Raw genomic sequence first — 17056 nt, 5'->3', positions numbered from 1 at the left:
TTATTAGTAAGAAAACAAAATTAGGAATCCTTTTCTTTCTTTATAAACTAAAAACGTTTTTATAAATGAACACCATTTCTTCACTCCATTTTCTCATACATACACCCTCATTTCTCTCTCAAAATACTCCTAACTTCATACTTGATCATCTCCAAGCATTTTTCCCATCATTTAGCTTCAACTACAAGCCTTAAACACCATAAGAAAACTCTTTCAAGAACATATCAAAATAACCACCCATTTGAACAAGTTTACTTCCAACCTTTTGATCCAACTCCACCACTCTTTGATTCCAAGATTATTTCTTATCTTTTGCAGTAAATTTGTCCAAGTAACTTGAGGTAGTAACCTTGTTCATAATCTTATTCAATTCATATTCATATAGCTATCTTATTTTGTGGTATAAAATTTTAACAACAAGAACATAGTTTGAATGATTTCAAACTTGTTCGCAAACTAAATAGATCCTTCTAACTTGACTTTTAAAACACTTCAAGACCTGTAATATATCATAATGATATGCTAACCTAACAAGATATAACTTGGTTTTATAAAGAACATCTTAAAAACTGAATCTACGTCGTCGGAGTGCAACCGGGGCTGTTTTGGGTTGGATAATTAAAAATCATCTTGAACTTTGAATTGGAAGTTCATGTTCTGGAAAAATGATATTTCTTATGAATATATTAACACATAAAAATTTCATGGTTTAACTCAAAGTGTAAGTATTTTTAGAAAAATGATCATTAAATGTTGTTTTTATGATGGAAAATGATCACTTTCATAAGTTTCACCAAAGTTTGACCTATAACCTATGATTTCGAATACAAACTAAGGTATTTTCAGTTCATATTCTTAAAATTTGACTCGATCCAAGGAAGTGGCAAGTTGAACCAACAAAAACGGAGTTGTAATGAAGAAACTACGACTAAAACAAGATTTGGTATCCGAAGCTAGTTTAGCTACGAAAATATTTGGAGAAAAAGTAAATTAATCATATCTTTTCTAATTAATATGATATTTTATATATAATTACTTATGATTTGATTTTATATATTTCAGGACCACCCGTAAACAACACGAGAAGATTAATCATAAGACCTCATGATTGTACGCAACACGTCATTTGACAACACGGTACTTTATGTACGCAACACGTCATTTGACAACATGGTACCATGGGTCGATTAATTCTGATCAATTCGAATACGATGGGGTCTTTATTTATTTTATTTAAGCAACTAATTGTGGACCACTAACATCGGACTGCTAACTACGGACTAAGAAAATATTAAAAGTATGAAAAGTATATATATATGTAACGATTACTTAAAAAGAAAATATGTTGATATATTATATATATGGTTAGGTTCGTGATATCTATCGGAGACCAAGTCGAATTAAATACCTTCAAGGAAAAAGTGAGTTTCATTTTCTCCCTTTTTAATTGCTTTTGCAATATATATTTTTGGGCTGAGAATACATGCGCTGCTTTTATAAATGTTTACAAAATAGACACAAGTACTTAAAAATATATTCTACGTTGAGTTGTACCACTGGCATATTTCCCTGTAGCTTGGTAACTACTATTTACATGGGTATTGTAAACGCGAATCCTGTTGATAGATCTATCGGGCCTGACAACCCCAACCGGACAGTACGACCAGTATTCAACGATTGCACAGTACTTCGTTTTGGTGGCTACACTTGGTACGGTGTAGTGAGATTTCATAATAAAGGGAATATGCGACGTTGATTAAATGTTAAGTATGGTTACCAAGTGCTCAACCACTTAGAATACTTTACATACACTTGCGAGTGTATTATGTTTATGATTATGAAATCTTGTGGTCTATTAACATATTGAAATGATTGTTATGATAAATGATAATGCTAAAAACGAACATATATTTCATAGCATTATTCCTCAAGAAAGACAAGCTTTTAGTTGCAATTGTTCTATTTACAAGAGATATTCGTTTAAATATTAAAAGTGAAGACAAAAGGCAGATTCGACAAATTGAAGACAAAAAGGTCCAAAGAGCTAAAAAGTACAAGATACAACTAAAAAGGTTCAAAATATTGATGAGGAACGTCTCAAAATGACAAGAGTACAAGTTGCGGAACGCAAAGTACGCGATTTAAAATAATACGCGAGGACGTCCGAAAATCCGGAACCGGGACCTGAGCCAAGAAGAAACGCCCGACGCAACGGACCAAAAATATCTAGTCTACTATGCACAAGAATATAATATAATATATATATAATTATATATAATTATATATTATATATATTATTATTATTATATTACGTCGGCAAGAAGAAAACAAAAGTAGTTGGCTGAATCCAGGGTGGCCATGCGACTCGCATGGCCAGAAGCACAAAACCATGCGAGTCGCATGGTGTGAGATTGCTGGTCAGGTCCTATAAATAGCCAGTTTTCTGACGAGTTTTTAACATCCTTTTTCTCTTCCTCTTCATATACGTAATATATTTATATTTATAATTTATATTTTAATTTTAATTATAATTCTAATAATAAGGGTATGTTAGCAAATGTTGTAAGGGTGTAAGTCGAAATTCTGTCCGTGTAACGCTACGCTATTTTTAATCATTGTAAGTTATGTTCAACCTTTTTATATTAATGTCTCGTAGCTAAGTTATTATTATGCTTATTTAAAACGAAGTAATCATGATGTTGGGCTAATTACTAAAATTGGGTAATTGGGCTTTGTACCATAATTGGGGTTTGGACAAAAGAACGACACTTGTGGAAACTAGGCTATGGGCTATTAATGGGCTTTATATTTGTTTAACTAAATGAAAGTTTGTTAATGTTAATATAAAGATTTACAATTGGGCGTCCCTATAATTTACCATATACACTCGATCGGACACGATGGGCGGGGTATTTATATGTACGAATAATCGTTCATTTAACCGGACACGGGAATGGATTAATAGCCACTAGAATAATTAAAACAGGGGTGAAATTACATTCAAGGGTAATTGGTGTAATTGTTAACAAAGTAGTAAAACCTTGGTTTACACGCAGTCGATAACCTGGTGTATTCATTAAACAAAGTATTAAAACCTTGTTACAATTCGAATCCCCAATTAGTTGGAATATTTATCTTCGGGTATAATAATAATTTGACAAGGACACTTGCAATTTATATTTATGACTGATGGACTGTTATGGACAAAAACCAGACGGACATATTGAATAATCCAGGACAAAGGACAATTAACCCATGGGCATAATACTAAAACCAACACGTCAAACATCATGATTACGGAAGTTTAAATAAGCATAATTCTTTTATATCATATTTTATTTCCTTTATTTTATATTTAATTGCACTTCTAATTATCGCACTTTTATTTATTGTTATTTCATTTTTTCGCACTTTTAATTATCGTATTTTTAATTATCGCAATTTTATTTTATCGCATTTTTATTATTCGCAATTTCATTATCGTTATTTACTTTACGCTTTAATTTAAAGTCTTGTATTTATTTTATATTTTACATTAGGTTTTAACTGCGACTAAAGTTTTAAAATCGACAAACCGGTCATTAAACGGTAAAAACCCCTCTTTATAATAATAATATTACTTATATATATATTTGTATTTTTATAAAAGTAAACTAATATAGCGTTGAGCTTTGCTTAAAGATTTCCCTGTGGAACGAACCGGACTTACTAAAAACTACACTACTGTACGATTAGGTACACTGCCTATAAGTGTTGTAGCAAGGTTTAAGTATATCCATTCTATAAATAAATAAATATCTTGTGTAAAATTGTATCGTATTTAATAGTATTTTCTGCTAAAATAATAAGTATTTTATACCCCTCTGCTTTGACATCAAGTATTTTTGGCGCCGCTGCCGGGGACATTCGCCGAAGCGAAACGCCATATTTTTAATTTTTAATTTATAATTAGTTTTTGTAAAATTTATATTTTTGTTTAAAAATTAAAAAGATAAAAAAAAAAAAAAAGGCTTTTAAAATCGAAAAAAAAAAAAAGTATTTTAAATATATTTTTAAGTTTTTCTTTTTACAAAATTATAAAGTATTTTAAGTTTATTTTTAGTTTTAAAAATTAAGTTTTATTTTAATTATATATATACATTTATATTTTAAATATAAAACAGAAAAATAAAAAAAAAAAAATAATAATAATAATCGGGCCAAGGTACTGTAGCAGCCCAACTTTTGGCCTGGATCCGAACACCATGCGAGTCGCATGGCATTTCAACTAAACCCCATGCGAGTCGCATGAGGGGTCTGACAGGACCACATCTGAACCCTAATTTCGTAATAATTACGGATATTATTTATTATTATTATTTAAACCCTAGTTTTATTTATTATTATTAATTAAGTTTTAGTTATTTAAATTAATTATTACTTTTAACTAGTTTTAATTATATAATACTTAATACTTTAAATTATAAAATATAAAAATAATATTTTTATAAAATCTAATATTTTTATAACTTTTTATAACTTTTATATTTTTGTATCCTTTAATTGTTTTAGCGTAATTTTTATATTTTCTTCGTTCGTACTTAGTTTTTAGTCTAGTTTTTTTTTTTTTTTGCCGTAATTTTATTTTAACTTTAGATTTTTAGGCTTTGCCGTAAACTCTCTTAAGTGCTTATTCCTTAAAATTAAGATTTAGGTGCTTTAGAATTTTGCGACGCCTTTTTAAGTTTTAGTTTTTTTTTTTAGTTATTTCCATTTGGGATTTAGTTTTTCCTGTAAGCTTTAATATTTTTAGACCTTTTACTATGTATCAATTATCATTTCAATTAGTAATATCAATTTGCGATTATAATTTTAAGTTAGTTGTAGTAATAAGGTTAAATTAGTTAAGTATTTTTAAGTTTTTATAAGTTTCTTTTATTTTTTCCGTCACTTTTTATTTTTCAACCATTTTTTTTTCTTTTTCGACATTTTTCGACGCGCAATCTTTTTCTTTCTTATTTCTCGCTATTCTAGTTTTAGGACTTAGAATTTTTTCTACTTCTTATCTAAATTTCTTAAAATTACGAAAATTTATTTTAAGTAGTTAAATTGATAGACATCAAAATTTTCTGGTTCGTAGTAATAGTTGGATTTGTACGTGGACCGGGTTATTGGAGCCAAACAGTCCTCAATTATATTGAGACCAAACGAATCCTGCCCCTCTGCTGCATCTTTTGGCTATTCGAAACGTGGGCAAAATCAGAAAAGTCTATTGATTGGATAACTTATTATAATTTTTCTTTCCTTTTAAAAACTAATAGGATATTCAGTGAATGCACCGAGCAAGACGTTCACCACCTTTTGTACGTTCACCACCTGTAACTCGATCAAGACATCGTTTAACAAATATAACCGCCGTTGATTTTTCTTTAGAATCGTCATCCAGTCGACCAAGTACTTCAGTTCAAATTTCCGATAATCCAGTTTTTGAAACAAACCTCACAATTGAGAATCCAGAAAATATTCAGGAAAGGTTCATAGATCCTGAACCACTAAACTTTCCTCCGGAACCACCAATCATTCAAACAGAGATTGTTGAGGAACGAACTATTAAATCAGAATCATTTAGTGATACCGATTCAACAAATTCAATTATGGAGAATCTGGAACCTTTAAGTATGGAAGACCGAATGAGAGCTAAACGCACTGGCCAAGGTCACGCAATTACTCATCCAGACATTAATGCGCCAGATTATGAAATCAAAGGACAAATTCTACACATGGTGACTAATCAATGCCAATTTAGTGGTGCGCCGAAAGAAGATCCAAATGAACATCTACGTACCTTTAATAGGATCTGCACACTATTTAAAATCCGAGAAGTGGAGGATGAACAGATATATCTCATGTTATTTCCCTGGACTTTAAAGGGAGAAGCCAAAGATTGGTTGGAATCGTTACCTGAAGGGGCGATCGATACATGGGACGTTTTAATTGACAAATTTCTTAAACAATTCTTTCCGGCATCTAAAGCCGTAAGACTTCAAGCAGAAATTGTTACGTTCACACAAAAGCCAAATGAAACTCTATATGAGGCGTGGACAAGATATGGGAAGTTGCTAAGAGGATGTCCGCAACATGGTTTAGACACCTGTCAAATAGTACAAATATTCTACCAAGGATGCGACATCACTACAAGAAAAGACATAGATATAGCAGCTGGTGGTTCTATTATGAAGAAAACCGAAACTGATGCTTACAAAATTATTGATAACACTGCTTCCCACTCACATGAGTGGCACCAAGAAAAAGACATCATTAGATCATCTAAAGCAGCTAGAGCCGATTCTAGCCATGACTTAGATTCCATATCGGCAAAGATAGATGCTTTCGAGAGACGAATGGAAAAGATGACTAAGGATATTCATGCTATACGAATTAGTTGTGAGCAGTGTGGAGGACCACATTTGACAAAAGATTGTCTCAGTATTGAATTAACAATGGAACAAAGAGAGAATATTTCATACATAAACCAAAGGCCTGGAAATAATTATCAGAATAATTATCAACCGCCAAGACCGATTTACAATCAAAATCAGAACTATAACCGAAATATTCCATACAACAACCAACAAGGTCCTAGCAATCAACAAGTATCCAATAATACTTACAATCAGCAAAGACCGAATTTTCAAAACAAACCACCACAACAAACCGATGATAAAAAGCCGAATTTAGAAGATATGATGACGAAGCTAGTTGAAACTCAAACGCAGTTTTTCACATCTCAAAAACAAACCAATGAACAAAATGCTCAAGCATTTAGAAATCAACAAGCTTCTATTCAAAATCTGGAACAAGAAGTAAGTAACCTAGCAAGGTTAATAGGTGAAAGGAAACCGGGAAGTCTACCTAGTGATACAAATGCTAACCCCCGGAATGAAACAGCTAAAGCTATTACCACAAGAAGTGGTACAACACTTAAACCACCTGAAATACCTGTAACTTCTGATGAAACTATTCCTACTCCACAAGAACCACAACCTGATCAAGATAAGGAAAAAGAACCGGTAGTTGAAAAGGTTAATGAAGATAACACAATTAAGGATAAACCTTATGTTAAACCATACCAACCACCTCTTCCTTATCCGAGTAAAATGAAGAAAGAAAAACTTGAAGCCGAGCAATCCAAATTCTTGGATATGTTTAAACAGATAAATGTAAATCTTCCTTTCATTGATGTAATTTCAGGAATGCCAAGATATGCTAAATTCTTGAAAGATCTAATCACGAATAGAAAGAAAATGGAAGAACTCTCGGCTGTTACTATGAATGCCAATTGTTCAGCAGTGCTGTTGAATAAGATACCAGAAAAACTATCTGATCCAGGAAGTTTCACAATTCCATGTTTTCTGGGTAGTCTTAGTTCAATAGAAGCATTAGCAGATTTAGGTGCTAGTATAAATCTAATGCCGTATTCACTATACGCTAAACTAGACCTTGGAGAATTGAAACCAACCAGAATAAGCATACAACTAGCCGATAGATCAATAAAATATCCTAGAGGGATAATGGAGAACATGCTAGTTAAAGTTGGTACTTTAGTATTTCCAGTAGATTTTGTTGTTTTGGACATGGAAGAAGATTCTCAAGTTCCTCTCATATTAGGAAGACCATTTTTAAACACGGCTAAAGCAATGATAGACGTGTTCGGTAAGAAACTGACCCTAAGTATAGAGGATGAGAGTGTTACCTTTTCAGTTGATAGAGCAATGCAACAACCACAATCTGCAGATGATACATGTTATTATATTCAAACTATAGATGCACATGCAGAATTATTAGAAGAATTTCCAGAATTACAAGGAACAGGAGAATGTTCTTTAGGAGAAGGAAATGAACCAATTGATGAGGCTGAAATGTTAGCTACACTTATAGCTAATGGATATGAACCAACAACAGAAGAAATTCAAATGCTAAAAGAAGAAGACAGATATCGATATAAATCATCGATAGAAGAACCTCCGAAATTAGAGTTAAAGCCACTTCCAAACCATTTGGAATACGCTTATTTACATGGTGAATCTGAATTACCTGTAATAATATCGTCTTCTCTTACTGAAAATGAGAAATCACAACTCATTTCTGTGTTGAAAGCTCATAAACCAGCCATTGCATGGAAGATTCATGATATTAAAGGAATAAGTCCTTCGTATTGCACACATAAAATCCTTATGGAAGAAGGTCATAAAACGTATGTGCAACGCCAACGAAGACTAAATCCTAATATGCAAGATGTAGTTAAGAAAGAGATTATTAAACTGCTAGATGCAGGTTTGATATATCCAATTTCTGATAGTCCATGGGTAAGCCCAGTTCAATGCGTGCCTAAGAAGGGTGGCATGACTGTCATTACAAATGAGAAAAATGAGCTTATTCCTACTAGGACTGTAACAGGATGGCGTGTATGTATTGATTATAGAAAATTAAATGACGCCACCAGAAAAGATCACTTTCCCTTACCTTTCATAGATCAAATGTTGGAAAGATTAGCCGGAAATAGTTACTATTGTTTCCTAGATGGATTTTCCGGATATTTTCAAATTCCAATAGCACCCGAAGATCAAGAGAAAACCACATTCACGTGCCCTTATGGTACTTTTGCTTACAAACGCATGCCATTTGGACTTTGCAACGCCCCTGCAACCTTTCAAAGGTGTATGATGGCGATTTTTCATGACATGATAGAAGAATGCATGGAAGTATTCATGGATGACTTTTCAGTCTTCGGTGATACATTTAAATCATGTCTAGTTAATCTGGAACGAATGCTAATTAGATGCGAAAAATCAAATCTAGTACTTAATTGGGAGAAATGCCATTTTATGGTTAAAGAAGGCATCGTTCTTGGACATAAAATTTCAAAAGAAGGAATTGAAGTGGATAGAGCTAAAGTAGATGTAATTGCTAAACTTCCACATCCCACAAATGTTAGAGGAGTTAGGAGTTTTCTAGGGCATGCCGGTTTTTACCGACGTTTCATAAAAGATTTTTCTAAAATTGCCACTCCTATGAATAAACTCCTAGAAAAGGATGCGCCATTCATCTTTTCAGATGAATGTATCAAATCTTTTAATATTCTTAAAGAAAAACTCACTAATGCACCGATCATGATAACACCAAATTGGGATCTACCATTTGAACTAATGTGCGATGCAAGTGATTTTGCAATGGGAGCCGTTTTAGGACAAAGGATTGAAAAACGATTTCAACCTATATATTATGCTAGTAAGACATTACAAGGAGCACAAACGAACTATACAACTACTGAAAAAGAACTCCTTGCTATTGTCTTTGCTTTTGACAAATTTCGATCATATCTCGTTCTAGCAAAAACGGTGGTCTATACCGACCATTCTGCTCTTAGATACCTATTTTCAAAACAAGATGCTAAACCAAGATTAATCCGTTGGATCTTACTCTTACAAGAGTTTGATATTGAAATCCGAGATAAAAAAGGAGCAGAAAATCTCGCCGCTGATCATCTTTCTCGTCTTGAAAATCCCGAATTAGAAGTTCTAAACGAATCGGCCATACAAGACAACTTTCCTGATGAATATCTATTGAAGATAGATTATAAAGAAATCCCATGGTTTGCAGACTATGCAAACTACTTAGTTTGTGGATTCCTTGAAAAAGGATTATCGTACCAAAAACGAAAGAAATTCTTCAGTGATATAAAACACTATTTCTGGGAAGATCCACATCTGTTTAAAAGTTGTCCCGATGGAATAATACGCCGATGTGTATTTGGAGATGAAGCTAGTAAAATTTTAAACCATTGTCACACAGGACCAACAGGAGGGCATTATGGGCCTCAACTAACAGCAAGAAAAGTTTATGAAGCTGGATTCTATTGGCCTACAATTTACAAAGACGCACACCTTCTTTGCAAATCCTGTGATGCATGTCAAAGGGCCGGAAAAATAAGTCAACGTGATGAAATGCCACAAAATGTCATCCAAGTATGTGAAGTATTTGACATTTGGGGTATTGACTTTATGGGTCCATTTCCAAAATCTCATAATAATCTATATATACTCGTAGCCATTGATTATGTATCTAAATGGGCGGAAGCACAAGCTCTCCCAACTAACGATGCACGAGTTGTAGTCAATTTTTTAAAACGTCTTTTTGCAAGGTTTGGAACACCGAAAGCTTTAATAAGTGATCGGGGTACTCATTTCTGTAATAATCAACTTGAGAAAGTTCTTAAAAGATATGGAGTAACTCATAAAATCTCCACCGCATATCATCCACAAACAAGTGGACAAGTTGAAAATACCAACCGAGCTTTAAAACGTATTCTAGAGAAAACCGTAGGATCAAATCCGAAGGAATGGTCCATTAAATTGGAGGATGCACTCTGGGCTTTTAGAACAGCCTACAAAACTCCAATTGGAACCACACCTTTTAGACTTGTGTATGGAAAAGCATGTCATCTTCCAGTAGAAATTGAACACAAAGCATTTTGGGCTTTGAAGACATGTAATCTTGATTTACATGAAGCTGGACGTCTACGATTAAGTCAACTAAATGAATTAGAAGAATTAAGACATGAAGCATACGAAAATTCGTTAATCTACAAAGAAAGAACGAAGAAATGGCATGATAAAAGAATCAAAAGTTCAAAAGAATTTAAAGAAGGAGACAGAGTTCTTCTTTTCAATTCACGATTCAAGCTATTTCCTGGAAAATTAAAATCAAGATGGTCTGGACCATTCATAGTCAAAAGAGTTTTCCCATACGGAACGATAGAATTAATAAATTCAAATGGGATTGAATTTAAAGTTAATGGTCACAGAGTTAAACATTACATACAGGGTCCGATGGAAGTCGACAACGAAGTTAATCACAATTTCGACACCACAGCTAACTAAGTGTGGGGAGAATCAAGTCTTTAAAGGATAATATGTATTTCTGTTAGAGTTAGATTGTCTGTTTTCGTGTAGTTCTCGAAAATGGAACACGTATGGTCTTTCCCTAGCAGACCCTAAAGAACTAGTCTTCTCCCCCCATTCTGAATTTTTATTTTTTTAGGTTTTTACGAAATGAAGACTGCCTGTGAACTAAACCATGGTCTAATGCTACACGCTTTGATCACTAAAAGAAATAATGACATACTCCCGAGTGAATTAGTATCAGTAATCAGAGAAAGAATGGACGGAGTTAGAAAAGGATCCAGATGCGAAGATAATAAGTTACAATTTGGTAAAGGAAAATCAAAATCCGCAGCGAAAAGAAGAGCACGACACCTAGAAAAATGTCACAAATGCGGAAAATGGTCACATGGAGGTAAATGTTCAAATAATCAAACCTATTCAAATACCGAATTTGTTACTTTATGCAGAGACGGACCGTTCATATGTTTAGAAGAAAAGACAATGAATGCTAGAGGTTACGCCTATGCAGCCATGGAAGACCAATTAAACCGACTATCTTATGAATATAATAGATCATATAACTAAGAAATCTATTTCACAGGTATGTCTGTACAGTTTTGTTTTTATTTTTATTTTTATTTTTTAACCTTTTGATAATAAACGCTAATTTGTTCGCTAAAAAGTATTAAATTGGTATTAAATAAAATTAGGTTTGGCGACCGAAATTATTGATATCATTCAAAAATTTATTACATCACTGCGAAATTTAACGTTTATTCTTAAGGTATAAATATCTTTAATCAATCAACCCAAAATATTTCAAAAATTCGTCATGAGTTAAAATTAGGTCTTGGAACCGAAATTACTTTACCGAAAAAAGGGGCGCATATTTTTGATAATATTTGATTGATTAAAGTGGGATAAAAAGACAAAAAGATTTTTAAATTTATTTTTACCATGTTTTTAAAATTAATATTTAAATCTTAAGTTAATACTGTAAACTTTATAAAAACAATATTTTTAAAATTGTAAATATTTGAATTTTTAAATTAAGTTTGGTGTGAATTTTTAATTTTTAAAATATGAATTTTAATTTTATGCATTTCAAATTTTAAGTTTGGTGTGAATTTTTAATTTTTAATTTTTAATATTAATTTTGAATTTTATATTTAAGTTGTGTGAATTTAAAAACAAAAATTTACTTTATCTCATTAAGTTAAAAATATGATTTTTAAAATTCGTCGTAAGTTGAAGACTAGGTCTTTGAACCGAAATTGCTTTACCCGAGGGAGGGACGAGAACTTTTATTATCATTATTTTTAATCTTATTGATTTAAAGTATGCAAAAAACATTAAAAAACCTTTTTAAAAAAAAAAAAAAAAAAAAAAAAAAAAAAAAAAAAACCCTGGAAAATACCCCCATGCGAGTCGCATGAGGGAAAGGGTTATGCCATGCGACTCGCATGGCCACTAAAAACTGGACAGGAACAAAATCCAGCCGAGTTCTGCTCTTTCTTTCACAATAACACACACATACACGAAAACTCTCCCAAACTCTCTCAAAAATCCGCCATTTTTTACCAAATTTCTTGCAAAACTTCACCATAATCATGCCTAGATTCAGTAGTCTTAACCCCTTCAGGAGAAAGGTAAAGATTTCACCCCTAATCTCTTTAAATTCGAATTTTTGTGTTCTTGAGCTAGAAAATTTATATTTTGATTTTGTTAAATTTAGGTGTAATTAGAGCTAAATTGTTGTTATATTATGCATGTATATCCTAGATAGAAGCTATTTAACATGAATTGAAGCTAAAAACTTCAAATTTTTAAGAATCTAGGGTTTGTGTTCTTGAGCAATTTGGGGCTTTTTGATATAAACAGGTTATGGCCGATTTTTGTCATGAATTGTTGCTAAATTAAGTAGTGTAACATGTTTAGGTAGTTAATTGATCCAAACTTTGAGCCTAAACATGTTTTTGAGAATTAAAGTAGACTTTTTAAGTCTAAAAATTCATGAACTTGGATAATTTGATATAAAGGCCATTTGAAACTTGTTTCATTGCTAGTAGTGATTATTTTGGCATGTTATTTGAGATAAATGCTTATGAACTTGATGTACATTTTTCGTATATGCTTATTTGACAAAGTGTAGACTTGACAAAAATATGAAAATGAGCACTAGTTTGATTTGAATGCCATGTAACAAGTGTTTAATTGTTATAATAATTATTGTTGACATGTTTAAGAGTTTAAATGTGATAAAACATTGTACACATTTTCGTATGTAAAAGTGTAGAATTGTTATCGTTAAGAAAATGTGTATAAAATGTGTTATGAATTGAACAGGTCATCATAATTGTTTCAAGTTATTATTTTGCTAACACTAATGCATATTTGGATGCACAAATTTTGTGTTTAATGTGTTTTGCAGAAAGCCGATACTGGAGGATCAGGAGCATCATCGTCCAGGCAACCAGAGCCCGAACCGGAAATGTTTCATGAACATGAACAACATATGCAACAAGAAGAAGAAGAACAGGAGGAGCAACATATTCCTTATCACGATCAAGATCAATTATTCGTGAATCAGTTTCGTCAATTCGCTCCACATCAAAGGATTCTGAGCTTAGACATTAATGAAGATCAGTTACACCCAAATCTGAGATTTGATCGATGTTGGATAGAGTATCCAGACTATCAAAAGAACATGCACATTCTCTACAATAAGGTTGTTGAAATGCCAAGGGCAATTGACTGGGTACCTTTGGAAACAGTTGACCTTGCCGAACCGATTCGGGGATTATTGGTGCAAAGGTATGGTAATTCTCAGTTTAACGATTGGATGCGCCTATTTTCCATTCGTAGAACCATATATAGGGAATGGTGTATAGAATTACTTAGTACTATTAAGTTAAACAGTGATGTTAGGAGGATAGATGATAGAAGCTTTATTAGATTTCTGTTAGGTGGACGCATGTACAGAATGTCCATGATAGATTTAGCCAGGGCCTTACAGATTTACACCCCTGCTGAACTTTTGAGCCCCGACTGTAATAGCCTGATTGCCCAAGGAGAAAGGGTAGATAGGGAATTTGATGTTAACGCTGTCTGGAGGCGTATGTCACACTTTAATGAATTTCACGCCAGTGGAAATCATACATACTTAGATATAGACAGAGCTGAACTCCGGGTGATTCATAGATTCTTAGCAAACACAATTACACAAAGGGGTAGGAATAAGGAGAAATTGACCGTAAACGATTTGTTCTACCTTAAGTGTATTAGAGACCCGAGGAGTTTCGTTAACATTCCCTATTGTGTTGGTTATTATCTCGCTAATGTAGTTTCGGGGATGAAATCGGGGAGTATTATAGGTGGTGGTATTTTCATTACTCTCATTGGAGAGTATTTAGGTGTAGATAAGCACCAAGGGGGTCCAATGAACGAAATAGAGGACGGAGGTGAAACTATAAGTTCAAACCTTTATCACGGTGCAAGGGTATTATTGATGAGACGTGGTCGGGTACATCGATACGAGGGACCTCAGCGACAGGTAGAGAGAGGTTCGGATGACGAGATGGAGGAGGCGAACAACATTATAGGAGTTGTTCGGGAGACTGCTCTTGATTTAGGTATTCGTATGGAGGATGAATACATGACGAACTATGATAGGCATATGCAGTACGAGGCATGGCAACGCCGGAATGACTACGAGCATTCCCGGCAACGAGAGCATGACCGATGGGATTATCATCAGCGCCAAATTATAAGCCAGTTGCAGCCAGGTGAGATGTATTATCCGACCCGACCCGCATACTATCCCGCACATCAGCCAGAGATGAGACCACCCTATGATTCATATGATTATGACGCAGCATACCAGTACACCTATAATCAGCCATGGAACCCGGACGCGAACATGAATTGGGATCCATATCCTAATTTTCCTCCTAACCCACCTCCTGATCAGTAGAGATAAGTGGTAATTTTTATTTTTATTTTAAACACTTAACATTTTATTATGTTTATGTAATGTTGGATATTTTATTATTATTGTGTACTAATATTTTTCTTATAGTTTGAAAGTGGGATGCCAAAGTTCCATTTCAAATTGCATGTATGATTATATTTGTATTGTATGTATTCTATTTTATGCACAAAACAGGGTAAAACAACGCGTTTTCAAAGACTGGCATTAAGTTCAGCAAAAGCAAGTAATTTTGACGACAATGATGCAAAATGTATGTGAAATAACAACAAGACGGAATGAACAAATGACGTGCACCATTTATCATTCAGCAAACAAACGCCAATATATTTGGAAACTTTGGTAAAAATTTAATCATTTTCACACAAATCACCCTCAATAATTTAAATTGTTACTAATTTCTTGCAAATGAGGACATTGCAAGATCTTAAGTGTGGGAAGGGGTTAAATTCTTTCGGATTTTAAAATTTTTATATTAAACACTTGGTTACCATTAAAAATACTAGTAAAGCAGTAGTTGTATTAGAATCTAGTGCTCTCTGATAAAAAAAGAACAGCCCTAGTCTTATATACTGACTACCCAATTCTAGTAAAATTTTTCAAAATTTTCAATTAAATGAATTCAAAATCATGTTTATACATATTTATGAACGATAAAACTAGGTTTTAACACCGAAATTATTGTTACCTCGGAAAGGACATAAATTGAGAAACAAACTAAAATGTTAAAATTCATTTAAAATGGAATAGAGGACGATAAAAAGGAAAATAAAAGCCAAGTGTGGGAAATTTACCAAGTTATTTTAAACATATGTCACATATATTTGTAACAAATAACTGAAAATACTTTTGCTTTGGACTAAACTAAACTGTTTTACCCGATGAAAGAAAAGAAGAGATGGATCTATACGATGAATCAATTCCATCACTAAAAGGAAGTAAAGTCTTCCGAAAAAGACACGCGCTTCTTGATTTAGGTCATGAAGTTGTCGTTCAGACCAGCTGTAGGTTGACGAAAAATCTAGAAAAGTCATCACTAAAATCAGCAGGAAATCCACGGACCTCAGCATTAAACAGGGTCGCCAAGTGGTCAGATTTATCCTAACCATGAGAAGGATTTATCTCGTACAATGGGGAGGCACCATGCAAATTAGCTGGATAAGACTAATGAATCAGATCCCCAGAAAGGATAATCTCCTTAAAGATTAAAAATCAGCTTTTAAAGACTGATATCACTCAATCCTTGAGATTGACCTTAAAGATTGAGAATTCAAACTCATGGAATTCGATGATATCTAAACTCGAGCTTGAACGAGAAAATATTTTGATCAAAAATACAAACCGATTTGTTTTCTGAAAACCCTATTTTCAATGCGTTCATTACCATTGAACGTAAAATCCTAGGAATTCACCTGGAATTCATTAGGTCACCTGAACTAAATCGGGTGTCAACCGTAAGAACGGTGGTTGCATAACATGGTCAAAGACAGGACCTTGTGCCAGACCGAAAAATTATAAGGGTGAGCTTTACTATTGCTCCTACCAAGGATAGTAATTGCGTCCGACACGTTATAGACATAATCAAAAGCATGTCACGGGACATTGCCTTAAACAGTTGCTTGTTCAACGCTTTCCTTTACAACCGGACGGTAGTTTGCCGAAAGGTAATATACGGAACAAGTAAACTGGACGTGTTGCTTTCCAAATACAAGGTTAGCAAGTGGGTGACACAAAACCGCAAGTTTTGAGCTAAAATTTTCAAATCTGAAACCCACCAAACCCACAAAAATATTTTGCAAACACCGGTAAAGGGTTATTCCGGAAAACTTATCTAGAAAAAAAAAACTAGATTTAATTTTCAAAAGATCAAATGTTTTCATAAAGATCCAATTTCCTTAATGGATCTAAATTTTTATAGTCATGTGGGACTGTAAACCATATCGTTACTACCATTGTTTATACCGCCGTATAGAAATCACTGATGTACAAAGTGTGAAGAATAAAAAAATGATTCTGGTATTTCAAGACAATATTGCTTGAGGACAAGCAACGCTCAAGTGTGGGAATATTTGATAATGCTAAAAACGAACATATATTTCATAGCATTATTCCTCAAGAAAGACAAGCTTTTAGTTGCAATTGTTCT

The sequence above is a fragment of the Rutidosis leptorrhynchoides genome, chromosome 10, assembly GCF_046630445.1.
Source record: "Rutidosis leptorrhynchoides isolate AG116_Rl617_1_P2 chromosome 10, CSIRO_AGI_Rlap_v1, whole genome shotgun sequence".
NCBI lineage: Eukaryota > Viridiplantae > Streptophyta > Magnoliopsida > Asterales > Asteraceae > Rutidosis > Rutidosis leptorrhynchoides.
The sequence above is the reverse complement of the archived record's forward strand: the minus strand, read 5'-3'. Positions refer to the sequence as shown.